Raw genomic sequence first — 20,170 nt, 5'->3', positions numbered from 1 at the left:
TTTGATTCATATGATATAAGTATGTTTAAAAACTCTACTTAGACTCTACCGAGAAGTTGCAGCTATTTAGACAAGAAAAAATCTACACAAAAGAAAGCTACAAAAATAATTATTACAATGGCTTGTTAGAAAGACATGTTCTTCATTCTATATACGTTGGGAGACTTAAATTGCTCGTTCTTGGGACAACGTTGGGAACACTCAATACATTGAAATTTATAGTTATACCAGATTAAATTTATATTTATTTAGGCTTCTTCCCTTTTCAGGACTCTTTCAATATCTCAATTTTCATATCATATATTTCAATATGGAAGACACTGTTGTCAGTGAACGGCTCTAACGCAATGGAGGAGAAGAACATCGAGGTAACGCATGGAGTTTCAAACAGCAGCGACGGGGGATGCCAATGCCACTTCAAGATCATCGTGTGGGGTAAGTATTATCGCCTCCAAAGTTCTGTGAGCACATATGCCCTGATCACCAGTTGAACTTTAACCCTTAACCAGTGACATACAATTCTCGTTACACTACCAGTCACGTGCGGTCTGGGAGACTGCAATAAATAAAAAAATTCATAAAATATTGCTATGCCATTTTTATTGTTTTGTTTAATTTTTCCTTAAATGCTTAACTATTTTAAAACTTATATTTAAAATTTTTACACTCCCAATACGAACCAATTTGTCATAAAAAATTGTTATTTGAAGCAGGATCAAAAAACTGATGCCAAAAACACTTGAGTTATAATTATTATATTTATGCATCAATATTTCGCCAGATTCAAAAAAGGCCTTAAATGTTAAAGTTGGAAGGCTAAGTAGTGAGTAGCTATGAAATTTATCCCGCTTATTCCTTTTCTTGATGCATTCTTAGTAAGTGACGTGCGGTCTCACAGACCGCTAATCGAGTTCAATTGCAAATTTACGGAAATTAATAAAGGGAACGTTAAATTTTAAGAGTGGGATGTCCTCGTTATGCAAAATTAAGAAGCTAACGAGAATTGTAGACATTTTTGAAATCTTAATTTTGAAAATATTCATAATTTAAGAAACGCAGCGGTCTCTCAGACCGCACATCACCGGTTAAGGGTTTAAATATCTTTTAGCCGCAAATTGAATAAGACGGACTGCCAATTGGAAGACGCTGTTGTCAGTGAACGGCTCTAACGCAATGGAGGAAAAGAACATCGAAGTCACGCATGGAGTTTCAAACGGCAGCGACGGGGGAATACCAATACCACTTCAAGATCATCATGTGAGCTAAGTATTATCACCTCCTAAGTTCTGTGAGCACATATGCCCTGATCACCAGTCGAACCTTAAGTGATGGTGCCTTATTGAGTAAGTGTCATACGATTACTACTGTCATTTTCAATCGCTGTGGTATTTTTTTATTGGTACGTAGGACAGGGTTCCCACTCTAACTTAATTATGAAATACACGGTTTTTTCCAGGTTTTCACGGTCTAAATTGCGTCAAATTCACAGTCTGTTTGATAAGCCATTTTCGGAAGAAATACTGATCACATAAAAATCACTGGCCGCACGCTAACTAAAAATATAGCAAATGCGATCAACGCCGGAAATGCAAAATGCAGCAATGACAGTGCTCTCATGACATCGCCTATCGTTAGCAAAATTTAGGGCCAGCTAAAGGTTGTGAGTGGGAAAACGGAGGGTGACAGAGAAGTGAAGAGGTGTCTGATTTCTCACCAGGGTTAATGATCGCTTTGTTTAAAGGTCGTCCAATCACAGTCTTAAGGTCTGTTTGTCATCATGACACACAGACCAATATTTGCGCTTCGAATATATGCGTGCAGATAAATGCATGGACAGTATCTGCGAGTGACTGACATATTTTTTCTTTTAATCTGTCAATCGTAGATCTAAAATCAAGTTTGAGAGGTTTTTAAGGTTTTACGACGAATTTCACGGCTATTTCCAGGTTCTTTCACGGCAGACGAAATTCACGGCTTATTCACGGTTGAGTGGGAACCCTGTAGGATTCGTTAGCCCACTGTTGGCCTGATTTGTGAAGAGGTGAACATTTCCACCAGAAACCGCTGGACACTGTGAATTAAAAACGAAAGGCATTGATTTCGATTCGTAACCAACCATTAGTGCATTCATAATATATCAATTACAGCACACTCCCGATTATCCGAGCTAATGATGAGTAAAATAAGTGTGCCCTTACCACAGCCAAATTTGACTGTGTTTAAAAGATGTTTTTCGTACGTAGGACCAAAGGTTTTTAATTTGTTACCCCAGCCATGCTGTATTTCAAAGTCTTTAAAAAAGTTTCTGGAAAATGCACATTCTTGGCTTCTCACTAAAGAAAGTGTGGAACAAATATTGTTATAAAATATTGTTGTAAATGAATTATAAATAGTACTTTAGTTGTTTTTTTCATGTACGCACTTAAGCTTTGGTTGTATAGATTATAAAGGTAACACAAAATGAGCTACACTATATGTAAAGCATAAATATTATTACTTTGGATGGTAGCCTCAAACAGGTTATCCTTTGGGGCTACCTAAAATTACTCAAATTTGTTATTGTCATGTAATTTGTGTGTGGAGTAATAAAATTGTTATTATTATTATTTGAATTTCCCACCGAAGGCGATAGCCGTCAGGCATTAGATTGGGCCGACAACCCTTTTCATATCCAACTAAGGTTATTAAAAAAACAAAATCCTTAAGAGTTAGGTCAAAAGAACTTGGTTCTATGGTGAGGAAGGATAGGGCCTCCGACTCACAACTCAAATACACAAAAACTTTCCATCCTCCATCTGAGGAAAGAAAACTATAATGGTGTACTCAAGAAAATATAAGAGCCTTATCCAATCAAATTTCTGACTTTTATGTCAAGGCTGAGAAAACTTGAATGGTGAGGGCCTTTTTGCATTCAGCATTTTATATTTAATGCTTTGGACTGAAGTATTTTTGCGTTGTTTAATAAAAAACTGGGAATTTCAACAGCTTACTCCTTAGGTGATGGTTAACTCAAGCCCACCAGAGAAATTCAATCTTCCTGTGACTGCTGCGAAGACGAAGAGTGCACCATAGCACAGTGATGAATACCACATTCCTGAGCGTGAAGCATGTGAGGCAGCAATTCCTCCATGATCAATGGTCAGCATTTTGCAGTCACAGCCTGTTAGGAATTGAAAAAAACAGCATTAGCAATCGGGTAGTTTCCTTCATCAAAGAAAACGAAAGGCATGAGAATAAAACAAAATGGTAAATTTCCACATAATTTTATTTACTAAAGTACCGACCCGGTTTTGACACGTAGTGTCATTATCAAGGTACCAATTCGGCTTTCCAAGTTATATATATATTGTCCAGCAAGAGGAAGGTGGGGTGGAAAGGCTAGCAAGGGAGGGGGGACTAGGGATTACGTAAATCAGTGAATCGGTGAGGTAGGAAGAGAAGTCATATCAACCAGGAGAGGAGCGGGTGTTGGCGAAGGTCAAAAATTAAAAACATCTAAGAGCGGGCAGGAATGTTCAGGGTTAAAAGAGGCGATTGAGTAGAATACACTTCATCGTTACAAAGATTATGCGGGCTTTAAACAATTTCAAATTTCTCGTAAAAGCCCAGCTTTTGCCCATTCTCTATGTAATGTAAAATATCAAAATCAAAGTTACTAAAATGTTTACAATGATTCAAATGTTTAGCAAAACATGATTTTTCGTCAATATTGATAAAGCTATTCCTGTGTTCAATCACTCGATCTTTAAATCTCCTCCCAGTCTGCCCTACATAACGAATATCACAATTATTACACTTCAGCAAGTATACACCACTTTTGTTTTCTTTGTTTACCATTTTATTTTATTCTCATGGATATAAAACATTTCCACCAGATATCGCCGGACACGGTGAATTAAAAACGAAAGGCATTGATTTCGATTCGTTGCCCACCATTAGCGTATTCATGATATACAAATTACAGCACACTCCCGAGATTATCCGAGCTAATGATGAGGAGAAACTCCACGAATAATTGGAACACACAGATAACCAAACCTTTCACTAAAATGTCTCGCTATGCTCATAATTTACGTAAAACATAGAATCTTCTATATTATTTCTACTGTATAGATACCTTTTTCTCAACTTATACGCAACCAAACTCTACAAATGAGGTACCAGAATGCTCAGAATTTATCAGAGAACATGCGACGGCATGTTTTACTTCCTAAATATTGCTATTGTTTCCTAAAATAGGTTTTTAAATAATTAAAAAAAAAAAAACGGTAAATATTCCTGACGTTAACGGCGCACAAACTGATACATTTGTTCATTTGCAACAATATCTCGCATTCTTTAAATAGCTTTTATCAAAATGCGGCTGATTCCACATTCAAGTCTCCTGTTGATACGTAAGTATGAGTCATTATGTGCGTTTAACAGAGGATAGTGTATTTACTTCCAATGTTGTGTTTAAAGAGGTCCTCTGACCTCAATTTGTACATGAACATTCCAATTTAATTTCTACATAAGACCCTGCCTTTTTTTTCTACATTTAAAAATTAGAAACGCGCCTATCCCTCTGTGGACCTGCATTGAAAAGAGCAGGGGAAGTCTGCTGGGAGCAGGCACAGCATGCTCGTATATCATTGTTTATGCACGTATAAAATCGTATCCGGCTCGATTTTGTGGAAGTTCTTTGTATCCATGATAAAAAGAAGAACACAATGGTAATTTCCACAATTTCAATGTCACAACTCAGTAACCGACCATGGTTTCAACATGTAAGTGTCATTTTCAAGGTCCTTTCCACGTGTTGAAACCATGGTCGGTTACTGAGTTGTGACATTAAAAGTGTGGAAATTACCATTGTGTTCTTCTTTTTATCATGGATTGTTTATGCAGTTATTCTGTTATTTTAGAGTGCTTCCCGGACTCATTGAGAGCTTTCTTCGCCAGTTCACAATCTCTTTAGAGGCGATAACATGGTTGTACTCTTATTGTTAATGCTCCATGTAAGATGCACTGAATAGTAGAGGCCTTCACGTTGTAGAAATCCATCTTACTGATTTGTGAATGAAAAACTTTGCTGTTTCTACAATTTGGAACTTCATTTTCCTGACTAGTTTCGATACACTGTATCATATTCATAGGACTAGCAGTACAACAGCAACGCTACTTGTACTGCTAGTCCTATGAATATGATACAGTGTATCGAAACTAGTCAGGAAAATAAAGTTCCAAATTGTAGAAACAGCAAAGTTTTTCATTCACAAATCAGCTCCATGTAAGGCCTGGTCACGAAAACCACATATCCATGGCTTTGTGATCACGGATACAGAAAAGTGGTCTGCACGAATGCTTTAAAACCACTGCTTGACATCGGAAGCTACACCGTCAGGCACCACGCCACGTAGTCGCGTCTCGCACAAGTTGCCCGGGTTGCAACTGATGCGGGACGTGTATCTGTGATCACGGAGCGCGGTCGCCCGCTGCAGGGCTTGGAAAAGACGAACACGGTGCTACCATGAAAGCAGATAGGACGCGATCGCTTCGATTTTACAAAGGGAAATCTGACGGAAATAATAAACCCGGTTTATCCCAGCATTAATGGAGTAATTCCGGTGACTTTGCGGCGGATTTTATATTTTTACGAAGATCACAGAAAATATTGAGCAAGAGCAAAAAATCATGCATGAATGATTAGCAAAATGGATACACGGGTCATTCCATTTCAAAACAACCAGGCCATGACACCCACCGACTCGGATTTTCATGAAACTTGCCATGGTCATACATCCTGGTATAACTAGAGATTGTAATTTTAGCCTCCAATTTTCAATCGTTAATGAAATATGAGCAATAGGGTAGTTTCCTTCATCAAAGAAAACGAAAGGCATTGATTGCGATTCGTTACCTACCAGTTGTGTATTCATAATACACAAATTATTTGGTTTTAGAAATACTGGTTTAGACAAATGGCAATGGTCTATTTTATCCTCATTTGAAAAAGGCCAGATTGGCACCCATGCAATGCCACTCCACGTGACGTCACAGGGACCTAGTTTCTACACGAGAGGATAGGAGTTATACATCGTCTGAGGTTACCAATGCATGCATGAGGCACAGAGCTCAGGGAAACATGTCTTAATAATCACCTATTAAAACTGGCTAAGTTCGGAAAGTTTTCTTCGTTTGATAAGGTATTAATAATACCTTTTCTAAGCCAAGCGCTACCATTCAGCAAGGTACTCAGCTATCCGCTAGCATCCTGCGACGTATCAGCGCTAAGCCTCGCCTCAAGGTCACCTCGCAAGGCGGCAACGGGAACCAGAAATACGTCACATGGAGAGATTTCCCGGCATTCATACTGAAGCGTCCCGTTTTCGCGTGCTTGAAAATTTTCACTTTTCATTTAATCGCAAAAAATAGATGTTGTCATTTAAAAATCTAAAACCGTGAAATACGTACTCCAGGAGTAATAATCTTTCGATTAAAGCAATAAAAAAATAATAGGAAACCACCCTATTTGGGCGTGACCCTTAAAGTGCCGCAACGTGCAACACATTGTGATTTTTATTTTCATCCATAACGCCATTCCTGTGAGATGAAAAGTCAAGGGTTTTTTTCTAAATCTAAGTGGTCCATAATGATCCCACGATTATCATTAAATATTCACTGCATGAAGTAATTCAGCTGCAAAAAAAAATAAAGTTTACAAAAAAATCTCGCTTGTACCATTTTTCGTTGTCAGCATCCACAGGGAAAGGCCATGCGAATACAGAATCATGGTTCAGTTTAAAGTAATCATTAATGTATGAGCAAAGATCCTGATGAAAAAAATTGTGAGTCCAACGTTCCTTTTAGTAAAAAAAATACTCATTCATGGTCACGGGAAAAAAATGGCTCTTTTTCAAGGCACATAGATATTACACAATTTAGAGGAGATATAAGCTTATACTCATGATTAAACAATGTTGGAGCATGCATTAACTCACTATAACGTATGCTACTGGCTCTTAGAGTAGGAAACACATAGGCAATCATGTGAATGTACTTCCCAACGTACTGCTAATTTTGTGCTTTCAGGACTATTCCTACCAAGCTATCTCTTCTATGGGTAATGGGTAACTGAATAGTATGGTATAAAAGTTAAGGCAGAAGAGAGCTATCAGAAAGTTTTCTCCAATTTCAGTCCAAGTGAAGTTAATTCATTTCTCATTTATGGTGCTGCCTTAGTGATATCCTGGTTAAATTTCAGACTAAGTAACTCATGTTAGTGTGACAGAAGAGAGCATCAGAAAGTTTTCTCCAAGTGAAGTTCATTCATTTCTCATTCATATGGTGCTGCCTTAGTGATATCCTGGTAGAATTTCAGATTAAGTAACTCATGTTAGTGTGACTGATAGCCAGGCTTACATTGTAACATCTCTTGTTCGTATTGAGGTCTGTCTTGTCATGTCAGAGATAGCATTGTGCAGTGTTGGCAAAGAACTCAGTTCTGAAATTCACACAAACACAGCCCAAACTTTTTATTTCAAAGAACTACCAGTAGTGGACAGAGAATTAATTGCCCAGCAGTGCAATATTCCTATTTCAACATTGTTGACTGTGTGTCCTCATCATCTTCATTGCTACTCAAAGAAATAAGAGTGTTATCAGCTTAAATGCTGTACCCCTTTGCCATTCATAAATGTCCTGTGAGGAAATTTCTTAGGACCATACCTCTAAAAAAGGGTAGGTCTGTGAAAGCAGCGGGCATCCCGGTGAAGCCTGGAGGAAAATTTTGCTGTAGGTGTGACATAAGGATTTCCAAAATTTGTAAAAGTGAAGTTGTTTCCAATGGCATTGACGAAAGCAATAAAGAACTTACATCAGTTAAGTCTTGCTGGAAAGTGATAGAAAATAAGATGAGGCAAACTGCAGCTTGGAGGCTTTAGACTGCTCTCCTTTGACAATACATTCTTTGTCTTCTCACAGTAGACACTCGTATGGAAAATGATAGATAACACAGGGTAAGCATCACCTCGTTTCTAATGTGTCTGGTGCATTGAAATTAGTGAATCCATCCCTGGAAAATCTAAGTAGTGATGAAGATGAGAGTGACAGTCAACTCATCAAGCGAAAGGCAGCCAACTTGGATGACCTGCTGACTAAAATGAAGAATAGATATTGTTGATTTAAATGTTCTAAAAATGGTATATTATGGTTATTTTGAATCCCATTTGTCCTATGGAATTATTTTCTGGGGATCGTCGCCTGGATTTCGTAGAGTTTTCGCAATACAAAGAAAAAGTATAAGGTATATAGCAAAGATACCCCCTTGGAAATCTTGCAAACCCTATTTCAGGGAATTAAAACTCCTAACGTTACCTTCTATGTATATATACCACTTGTGTATGCATGTCAAAGATGATATAAAAGATCTCACTACCAATGCTCAAGTGCACGGACACTCCACTCGCCATAGTGGGGATGTACATATGTACTGCCACTCCACGGCAATGTACAATAAGAGCCCTTTTCACATGGCTATCAAGGTTTATAATGCTCTGCCGCCAACCTTAAAAAAAGCTTCTACAACGGCAATTTTCAAATCTAATCTTAAACTCTTTCTAGTCAACAAAGGCTATTATAGCACAACTCAGTTTCTAGAGGAATTTGCCTACCACAGAAGTGTCTGAGTCTGATTTTGATTGTGTATGTATTTATTTTTGTATATGACATGTCCTATATTTTACAATGTAAAGTCCTGGGACCAATAAAATTATTATTATTATTATTATTATAAACTACCAACAGTTAGCTGGCAGGGTAAAATTCAAATGTTGACCCTGGCCCCTTTATCTTGGTCTACGAAAAGGATCGTGAGTGAGTTTTATGTTTCAGACTACAATGTGAGACAGGCAAAAAAGTTACTTGATGAGAAGGGAATACCTGCAATCACCATGTGCTGGGAAACCACTTCCAAACTCCACGGTAGAGCGGGTGAAATTTTTTTACGAGCTTGACAAGAATTCTATACAGATTCCTGGAGCCAAAAATAAAGTCAATGTGTATGTATATGCAGAAGAGGTTGATTTTATATAACCTCAAGGAACTTTAAGTGCTCAAAGAGCAGTATCCACAAGAAACAATTGGGTTCTCCAAATTTTGTTCACTTCAGCCAAAATGATGTGTGATGACTGGTGCCTCTGGGACTCATTCTGTTTGTGTTATATATCAAAATGTGAAACTGCTAATTAGTGCCTTGCAATTGAAGGAAACATATAAGGAGTTGATGGATATCATCATCTGTGACAAAAACAATGCAGACTGTATGCTAAGAAAATGTTCTTACTGTCAACATCCTTCCAGGCTAAAGGATATCATCATTTATAAATTTTGTGAACATGCCCCTACTGATAGAGTGAAATATAGGCAGTGGGTTTCCTCTGATAGAACAGAACTTCAGTTGTTTACATCATCCATTGATGAACTCTTAGATATTCTATGCCTCAGAATGAATAAGCTGATACCACATTATTATGTCACAAAAGAATAATTCTCGTTTTTCAAAATAAGCAAAGAAACCCTAAGTCATGAAAAGGCAGTTATCGTAATGGATTTTAGTGAAAACTTTTCATTTTTAATTCAGGATGAAGTTCAAAGTTATCACTGGACCAAACTATCATGCACCATACACCCTTGCTTGATTTACCTGAAGAAAGATGGTACTCTCACTACCTCATCTCATTGTTTCATATCTGACGACCTTAACCATGGTGTGGCCTTTGTTATAGAGGTGCAACGTCACATGATAGAATTTTTAAAGAGAACTTCGCCTATGATCCAAGAGGTTCAGTACTTCACAGATGGATGTGCTGGGCAATATAAAAACTACAAGTCTTTTATAAATTTGTGCCATCATTATAATGACTATGGAATGAATGCAACCCAGTCTTTTTTTTCCACAAGCCATGGAAAGTCCTCCTGCGATGGTATAGGTGGTACCATTAACACGTTCCGTGCTCATGACGTAACGTCTACGTCATGGCAGCCGCTACCGAGCGGCTGATGATGTAAGGGTTACGTCATGATTCCCTTTTGCGTTATGTTCTGCCCTAGCGCCAGCCACCGGTGTTAGGGTATGGGATAGGGTTAGCCACACTCTTTGCCTGTTTACCGTGCGGAGAGCTCCGAAAAGAATTTTTCCATTTTTTTCTGTTTTACCCTGTTTTGCTCCGCAAGGACGTCTTCAGGGGTGGGTTTTTACAATCTATTTCATTATTACTTTCATTTCATAAAGCAGAAAAGAGTTATATATTCTCACAATTGTTCTTATACCTTAAAAAAAAACTTTTACAAATATTCAAAGCGAAATAAAAAAAAAGATCCTTTTGCAGTTGACGAGGATAGGTAAGATACTTTATTACAAGGTATTTTATCTTCCTTTATGACTTTTCACGCAATGATTAACATTTGTTTATTTTATCGGTTTACGAGAAGGAATGGTAATATTTTTCCCTTGTTGTTATTTTTAATTTTAGTGTCAATTAACGCTATCGTGGTGAATTGCTTGGCTGGTAGTCTAATTACGGACATACTCCAGGTATTTGTAATTCAATCCTTACCATAAATAATAAATGCTTCCTTTCTTATACATTTTAAGTTTTTGAGTGAATTTTATTTGCTATGATTTCATCATGGCAAAATTTATTTTTATCACTTTGTTTATTTGCTACTACACTTAAAATAATAACCATATTTGCATAAATTTTACAATAATTTCAGTGAAGTCCTGGTTCCACATAGTAATTTATTTTTACTATTTACATGTCATGCACAACAGCTACACTTCCCCATCCTTGCGTTCACCAACATTTGAATTAGAGACTCATTACTTGATTTTTTTCATAATATTCGAAATCCTTACAAGCATTTTATTTGGCATCCTCCCCAACAAAGAAATGCCTAAGAGAACAACTTCCTCTAACCCAGTCACATGCCACTAAACTCGGAGAAGCTGATCCGGCTCGAGGATATATACATCCGAGGATATAAGGTGGGCAATGCGTGTCCTCAAGGAAAATTACAAGATGGAAATATTTAACCATAGAAGAATCTCCCCACTTTTTGGCCTTATTTTTCATACAAGAATAATCAAAATTTCCCGTACCTCCGATAATTGAAAAGCTCATCCTATATATCGGCGGCCTCCGTGGCGGCGGGGTAAAGTCCTCGCCTGCCAAACCGAAGGTCGCGGGTTCGAGTCCCGCCTGGGTAGGTTATCCTTATCCAGGGCATGGGCGTGTGAGAATGTCCTTCATTGTTAATTGTTAATTCCCCATTGTAAAGGCCGTAAATGTGCTGTTTATGGGGTAATGGAAATAAATAAAAAAATATGACTTGCATTGCTTCAGGAGAGAGAAGTCGCGTGATCAATTCATGTCAATTCTCCAAGCCCTTCAAATCAACGAGAACCTATCTACGTTCTCTGACTCTAACACTCCTCTGACCGACTGATTATTCAAAATTAGCCCCGTTATAGACGCATTCAAGGAAACAATGGACGAAGTAGTGACCCCCTCTCGTGACCTAAGTCTGAAATAGTACATATATGGTTCCATGGAGAGCTAAGCTGGGATATGGTGAATATATGAGGGGAAAGCGCTACAGGAATGCAATAAAGTTTTATATGTTGACGGAAACAAAGGGTTTGGCACTGCAAGTCCTCCAACTCAGAAGTGTCTGGAAAAGGGCATTCGGAGAAGATGGTAAACAAATGACGGAGGATCGTTTTGATTGCAGCCAATCCTTGCATATGAATAACTTTTATAACAATGTAGCCAGTCCGAGATTTATCCAAATGGGAAACCTGACTTGACGTGGACACTGAGGAGAGGCAAGGAAGGCAATTAATTCTAATTATGCCATTCAATTTCTGATTTTTTTAAAACAATATGTTTCATTGCTTTAAGTCTTTGTTTATACAAATTTTTCTTTTCATTTATAAACCAATGTATATCATTATAAAAACTAAAACAGAGGATATCATATCGTTCACACATTTAACATCACAGGGAGCAACACTTTTGCTGGAAATATTGGTAATACTCAATTGGCAATATTTTTGCTAGAGCAATAAAACATTAAAAATCGTATTTAAATGAATGATTCTCAGATTAAAAAATTAATATTAGCTGCATTAATATTTGGATTAGTTTTTTTGCAGAAATTGATAAAGTCTGAACGGGTTTTCGCTGCAGTACTGACAAAGAGCAAAGAAATAGCGGAAACATGTAGGTGTATTGCAAGAAGGTATCACAAGTTTGACAGGTTACTTTGAAAATTTTAATTTCAAATTTTTAACAAATGAAGGGTTGCTTTTGGAAAAAAAGTGATCACAAATCATAAGATCACGTCGTTAAAATAATAATAGGGTAGTTTCCTTCATCAAAGAAAACGAAAGGAATTGATTGCGATTCGTTACCCACCATTACTGTATTCATAATATAAAAATTATTTCATTTTAGAAATACTGGTTTAGACGAATGGCAAGGGTCAATTTTTATCCTCATTCGAAAAAGGCCAGATTGGCACCCATGCGATGCCACTCCACGTGACATCACAGGGACCTAGTTTCTATACGAGTAGATAGGAGTTATACATCGTCTGAGGTTACCAATGCATGCATGAGGCGCAGAGCACAGGAAAACATGTCTTAATAATCGCCTATTAAAACTGGCTAAGGTCGGAAAGTATCCTTCGTTTGATAAGGTATTAATAATCCTTATTTAAGCCAAGCGCTACCAGCCAGCAGGGTATGCAGCTACCCGCTAGCAGCCTGCGTCGTATCAGTGCTAAGCCTCGCCTCAAGGTCACCTCACAGGGCGGAAGCGGGAACCAGAACGACGTCACACAGAGTTTTCCCAGCATTCATACTTACCCGATGCGTTTTCGTGCGCTTGAAAATTTTCACTTTTCATTTAATCGCAAAAAATAGATATGGTCTTTTTAAAATCTAAAAGCGTGAAAAACGTACTCCAGGGGTAATAATCTTTCGATTAAGGCAATAAAAAAATAATAGGAAACCACCCTATTGAGCAAATGTCTTCTCTTCAGTTTCTGGGTGTATGTTTGAGTTCAAATCTTTCTTGGACCCAACATACCGATCTCTTGAGTCATAATCTAAGTTCCACATGTTACTTACTGAGACAACTTAGTAGTTCAGTAAGAAGGGATACTCTTTACTCTGTACTATGGGGAGTTTTATTCCCATATCCTACACAGTATAATTTTCTGGGGTTCCTCTCATCTCAACTCATTGCGCATTTTCAGACTTTAAAAAAAGGCTGTTAGAATCATAGCCCAGAAACCATCCAGATACTCATGCAGACCCTTATTCAAAGAGCTAGGCCTTCTGCCACTGCCTTGCATTTATAAAATGATTACTGTGTTGTACATCAAATCTAATATCATAAGCTTTCCCCTCAATAGTGACCATCACTCCCATCACACGAGATGCATGCATGACATACATTACACTACTACAAGGACAAACTTAAACAAACTTGGCCCGAAGGAAATGGGGGTACGACTATACAATAAACTCCCGGCTGATGTAAAAAATATTTAAAAATTTAATGCATTTAAAATGCAATTAAAATGGTTCCTTCCTTCAGGTTCATATTACTCTTTGGAAGAATACTTACATGAGTAAAGGGCTTGATGGAATGTTATACAATGTGATTTTTTTTCCTTCTTTGTTATGAGTGATTATTATATGTGATATATAGTATGTACACGGATTTTATGCTTTATGAAGTAACTTATGTTTTTGATGGGCGTGCCTTATACCTTGACAAATGTACCTTGGTCTTTTAAGCAAATAAAACATATTACAGTGCAACCTCGATATAACGACACCCCACGGTGCACGAATAAACACTCGCTATAGCGAATTGTCGCTTTACCGGAGGTGGAGCAAATAATAGCCAATATACCTGTTGCGAACAGATATACAGGAACAGGAGTGGTGCGGCGACAGATAAACATCTATCCGATAAACCTAAGCGTAAATCCAGACGAAAGGCGATGTTTTTTTGCATCACTAAATTTCCTTACTCAAATAACGACTAACTATTCACACAATGTATAAGCGCCGCACTGAATAAAAATCATGCAAAGCATTGTTTCGTCAATCATTATATTTATCGAACGACAGTTTACCACATAAATTTGAGACTGAGCACTCCATTAGCTTCATTTCTAACAGATCGCTAGCAATTACAGAGGTTAAGGAGTCTTGATGAAAGTCTTCCGGCGGTGAAACCCTCGCTATAGCGAGAGCCAACACCGAAAGGGTGTCGTAAAAACGAATTTTTTAACACGCTTATTATAGGGTCAATTGACGGTGCATCAGCTATCTCTCGTAATAGCGGGGGTGTCGCTATAGCCCGTACTCGCTTTAACGAGGTTCCACTGTATTATATTATTATTATTATAATAAAAAAATATAATTTTTTGCCAAAAAGTCAGCCACAGGGCATTTTCTCCAAAAAAACTGTCAGCACGGAATATGTTAAACGAATGGCACAGCAAATAACAAACTGTAGCAGGATGTATGATTTTTGTAGAGGTAATATGAAAAACATCAACATCCATTACATTAAGTCTAGTGATGTGGCTTGGCCACATAGTAAACTTCTTGAAAGATCCACCAAGGCAAAAACAATTCCAGGCACAAGAAACTTCCATCATTTTGTGCCTTTATCGGATGGAAAAGTCGCTGCAAAGTCCACTGGCCTGGATGACGAGTACAGCATTATACTTGATTTTTGTTCTGAAATGATGGATTTCCCTGATAATTTGGCTGCTAGTTCGTATGCAGCTTGTATTTACAGCAAGCAGTGTGGTACATTGGACTAGTGGAAGCTCTCAACCATGAAGAAGGTGATATTTCAGTTAAATTCGTGACACCTAAAGGGCCCTTACCTTCATTATTCTCTTGGCCAGAGAGATATGTTTGCTGTCTGCCACAAGGGAACTTACTGTGTGTGCTTAATAGGGTGGTTTCCTTCATCAAAGAAAACGAAAGGCGATTGCGATTCGTTACCTACCAGTTGTGTATTCATAATACACAAATTATTTGGTTTTAGAAATACCGGTTTAGACAAATGGCAATGGTCTATTTTATCCTCATTTGAAAAAGGCCAGATTGGCGCCCATGCAATGCCACTCCACGTGACGTCACAGGGACCTAGTTTCTATACGAGATATGACGTTTTACATTGTCTGAGATTACCAATGCATGCATGAGGCGCAGAGCACAGGAAAACATGTCTTAATAATCGCCTATTAAAACTGGCTAAGGTCGGAAAGTATCCTTCGTTTCATAAGGTATTAATAATCCTTATTTAAGCCAAGCACTACCAGCTAGCAGGGTACTCTGCTACCTGCTAGCATCCTCCGTCGTATTAGTGCTCAAAGCCTAGCCCCAAGGTCACCTCACTTGCGGCAGTGGGAACCAGAGCGACGTCACACGGAGTTTTCCCGGCATTCATACTTAGCCGTCACGTTTTCGCGTGCTTGAAAATTTTCACTTTTCATTTAATCGCGAAAAATAGATATCGTCACTTAAAAATCTAAAAGCGTGAAATACGCACTCTAATAAGCATGAGTAATAATCTTTCGATTTAGGCAATAAAAAAATAATAGGAAACCACCCGATTCTCCTGCATCACAAGCTCTGGGAGGTCATACTACTTCTTGAGGGAGGAATTGGCCAACATTCAAAAAAAATATTTAGACTTTGTGAAAAACACATCTTAGAATGTGGTCAGCCAGTTAAAAAAAGGAGGCTCACTTTCAAATCAATTGGTAAGGTTGTTAAATCAATTTTACTGTTTTTACCTAAATTTCCAATGATATAGACTGACTAAATGAAACATTGAAAGGGTGAAGAACCTGTACATTCCTGTGATGTCAATACATCTGGATATGAAATTTATCTGGTCTTTGGACACAGATTGAAAGGAATGTAGAATGTGATAGTGTACTATGGATCGTGCAGTTTTTTTTAAATTAAAACTCCCTCTGCTCGAATAGTTCAGATGGGACAAAATTAGCAGTACATGGGGAAGTACATTCACATGATTGCTTATTCGTTTCCTACTCTAAGAGCCAGTAAGATACGCTATAGTGAGATAATGCATGCTCCAATATTGTTTAATCATGAGTATAAGCTTATATCTCCTCTAAATTGTGTAATATCTATGTGCCTTGAAAAAGAGCCATTTTTTTCCCGTGACCATGAATGAGTATTTTTATTACTAAAAGGAACGCCGGACTCACGATTTTTTTTCATCAGGATCTTCCATCATACATTAATGATTACTTAAAACTGAACCTTGAGTCTTTATTCGTATGGCCTTTCCCTGTGGATGCTGACAATAAAAAATGGTACAGGCAAGATTCTTTTGTAAACTTTATTTTTTTTGCAGCTGAATTACTTCGTGCAGTGAATATTTAATGATAATCGTGGGATCATTATGGACCATTTAGCTTTAGAAAAAAAAAATCATGGCTTTTCATTCCACAGGAATGGAGTTATGGAAGAAAATAAAAATCACCACGCATTGCACGTTGCGGCACTTTAGGGGCCACGCCCAAATTTCAATAGGGTAGTTTCCTTCATCAAAGAAAACAAAAGGCAATAATTGCGATTCGTTACCCACCATTAGTGTATTCATAATATACAAATTATTTCGTTTTATAAATGCCGGTTTAGACGAATGGCAATGGTCCATTTTTATCCTCATTTGAAAAAGGCCAGATTGGCGCCCATGCGATGCCACTCCACGTGACGTCACAGGGACCTAGTTTCTATAGGAGAAGATAGGAGTTATACATCGTCTGAGGTTACCAATGCATGCATGAGGCACAGAGCTCAGGGAAACATGTCTTAATAATCACCTATTAAAACTGGCTAAGGTCGGAAAGTTTTCTTCGTTTGATAAGGTATTAATAAACCTTTTTTAAGCCAAGCGCTACCATCCAGCAAGGTACTCAGCTATCCCCTAGCAGCCTGCGACGTATCAGCGCTCTAGCCTCGCCTCAAGGTCACCTCACCGGGTGGGTGGGGGAACCAGAAACACGACGTACGGAGATATTTCCCGGCATTCATACTTAAGCGTCACGTTTTCACGCGCTTGAAAATTTTCACTTTTCATTTAATCGCGAAAAATAGATATTGTCATTTAAAAATCTAAAACCGTGAAATACGTACTCCAGGAGTAATAATCTTTCGATTAAGGCAATAAAAAAATAATAGAAAACCACCCAATTGCTCATATTTCATTAACAATTGACAATTGGAAGTAACATTGTACGCAATCTCTAGTTATACCAGGATGTATGACCATTGCAAGTTTCATGAGAATCCGAGTCGGCGGGTGTCATTTGGTCAAAATATTGGTTGATTTGATATGGAATGACCCTACCATTTATTCATGAATCTTAAACGAAATTTTAGCATTAAAAATAATGGACTTCTGGACTTCCTGGTACCATATGTTCACTAACTTTGTCGCTATTAACGCTACAAACCCGTTTAAAATTCCACAATGCTTTAAAAAAATGTTCTTAATTCCTTTATCAGAGTAAATTATTGAAAATCAAATGCCACACTTGGTTTAAAAAAAACAGGTCACTTAATTAGTTGACCGTGGATTCGTGCTAAGATTAGGGTCAGAGGGTTCTAGACCAGCGGCCCGGGTAAGGGACGGACGGGAAAATTTTACGTGAAATGAATTTGAATTAAAAGGTTTTGGAATTCCGGGTCGGAGCAAAAATTCATGAATAATCCATGCATAATTCAATGGACAAAAAAACTCTCGCATATTCTCCCGGTCGCCCTTATTAAAAGGTAATTTAGTGACCCTTGCTCAGAAAAAAATCTTAACTCGCGACTATCACTTCGAAATTCGTTGCTAAATAAAAGGTTAGGCGGAAAAAAAGACGGAAACCACAATTCTTCCGTTGTTAGTCAATTCCAGCGTCCGTTGCGGCTTATGTTGTCGGGCGAATATGGGGCGCGCGATATGTTACACAACACAATGGGACTATTGATTGGGAACACCTGCCTTGGCCTACATCCCGAATCCCTAAGATAATCCCGAAAATGAGGTGCACGTGGGATTACCTTTCCAATTGAATTTTTTAAATCATTTACCATAGAAACGGTCAAACAATTATTTATCCGACCCTGTAAAATGTCGACATGCCCACAGAAAGAGTGCGAAAAAAACTAACCCATCGGGATTCTCGGCGTAATATAAAGTTATTAAAGATGCCGAATAATCAAAAAAAAATCACGCGAGAAAATAAAATATACTTATATCTCGATTGTATTGATGGAGAATTAAGGGCTTAAGAAAATTGAAAAACGTTCAAATGCAACGAGTTGTACCCTACGCTCCCGAAGATCCGGATAAATCTGGAAATTTCTCAACGGCTTCACTGAAGGTTATATTTCCACAAAAAAAAGCATTTATAAAATCGATAATCCTTTTCCATGATAAAATACCTTTACGTCGAGACTTTTTGCAGGAGTTAAAAATAAACAATAGCAATTGGTTTTTCATATTATCTGCAAAATCATGTCTTCACGTAAAGTACCTTCCCCTATGAAAAAATTGTATAAACCTGTTTCAAAATTTTATACAATTTATACAATTGCCATGGTAATTGTATAAATTGTATAAAATTTTGAAACAGGTTTATACAATTTTTTCATTGGGGTTCATTCCCACGCTACACCACTAAGGAAATCAACTGGACTTACGTTTCCTGTAAAGCCTAGGTTCCTTTCCAAGACAGAAAATTTCCTTCTTTCCGCATCCTTCCCACTCCTAGAAGAGAAAATTCGAATTATGGGTAGTTATAAATTGGTATTAATTATATACTTCACCGACGAATTCGACACGTCATCAACGTCCCCTGATTTCAGCCAAACATATGTAACGGATTCTGGCATTATTCTTACCGTGGTAATTTAATTGCTTTTCCTCACTCATAATAAATAGAAATAAATACGCTATTGGGTCCGCGAAAAAGAACTTATTCCAAGGATAGAATGAAATAATGTAGAAATTTATCCACCACTTGACGCACTTTGGTTGCTGCACCCGATCCAAACTCCCACAGTCGTGACACACAATGTTAAAAAGTGTAGACAGCGTAGCGTAGCGGACGACGCGGCTGGGGCCACTACAGCGCATTCTGCGGGCGTTTTCCGTAAACTAGCACCCTCCCCTACCGTACCCCCTCCCCTCCAGTCCCCATTCCACTTTTATTCTTGCTTTGCGTGTTGCATGCGGTAGGGATACTATGCGGGATATCATTTAAATAAAATCACAACATGTGCAAAGCAAATGCCCATTTATTTCATAAAAGTTCACATAAAAGTCACTCACCTGCCAAATACAATGAATTGAATTAGTATATAAATAAATACTATACACAGGATGGCGAAAGCCTGACAAGAATCTCTCTATGCCTCACTTGTGTACGCATAAGTCCTCGTACCCACAGCGAACTATAATTCCTCAGTGTCATCACAAATTACGGGATAAGAACACCACAAAGAAAATTTCTTTACCAGTGGCCACTTCACTGCACTGAATATGAGATTGTTGAAAAACAAAAATTCGTGAGCAAAATCAAGATCACTATACAAGCGTTAATGGGCTGAATATACGTGACTTTTTCGAAAATATAACGTTGTCAACCACTTCACACACCACACGCAGGCTTGAAAACTTGATGTAGAGATAATTAAGTTAAAATAGAATCAACAACTATATACAAACAACGCCTAAAACCGTACATCGCGAGAACACAAGATCTAACCGGTCCACAGTAAGTAGATGTTTTCCTAACGATCAAAACTTTCGAAATGAGGAGACGAAATTTCATTGGCCGATTCATGATTGGTCAATGGGTGAGACAGAGGAAGCACACATATTTCATATTTCCTATTTATTATTAAAGATACCAACTGAGTGACATTACACAAGTTATGAAATAATTTTTTACGCAATAATATTTATTAATCAAAAATAATCTTACGAAACGATAGCGTTAGTTCAAGAAAACGCCCGTCAGACTGTTGTGTCGCACGCTGTCAACAGTTCGCCCGCCTTGT

At 37.9% G+C, this 20,170-nt stretch overlaps 1 long non-coding RNA gene across 1 annotated transcript; it reads right to left on the bottom strand.

The window, feature by feature from the left end:
* Window positions 1–2,541: 2,541 nt before the first annotated feature.
* LOC124172864 lies at window positions 2,542–19,156 on the bottom strand. The gene is made up of 3 exons (XR_006868303.1): window positions 19,010–19,156; window positions 18,809–18,875; window positions 2,542–3,160 (listed from the first exon to the last, which is right to left on the bottom strand). It is a non-coding gene; the product is annotated as an uncharacterized LOC124172864 (long non-coding RNA).
* Window positions 19,157–20,170: the final 1,014 nt, after the last annotated feature.

The sequence above is a fragment of the Ischnura elegans genome, assembly GCF_921293095.1.
Source record: "Ischnura elegans chromosome 13 unlocalized genomic scaffold, ioIscEleg1.1 SUPER_13_unloc_3, whole genome shotgun sequence".
Classification (NCBI taxonomy): Eukaryota; Metazoa; Arthropoda; class Insecta; order Odonata; family Coenagrionidae; genus Ischnura; species Ischnura elegans.
This window is presented reverse-complemented; position numbering and strand designations above follow the sequence as displayed.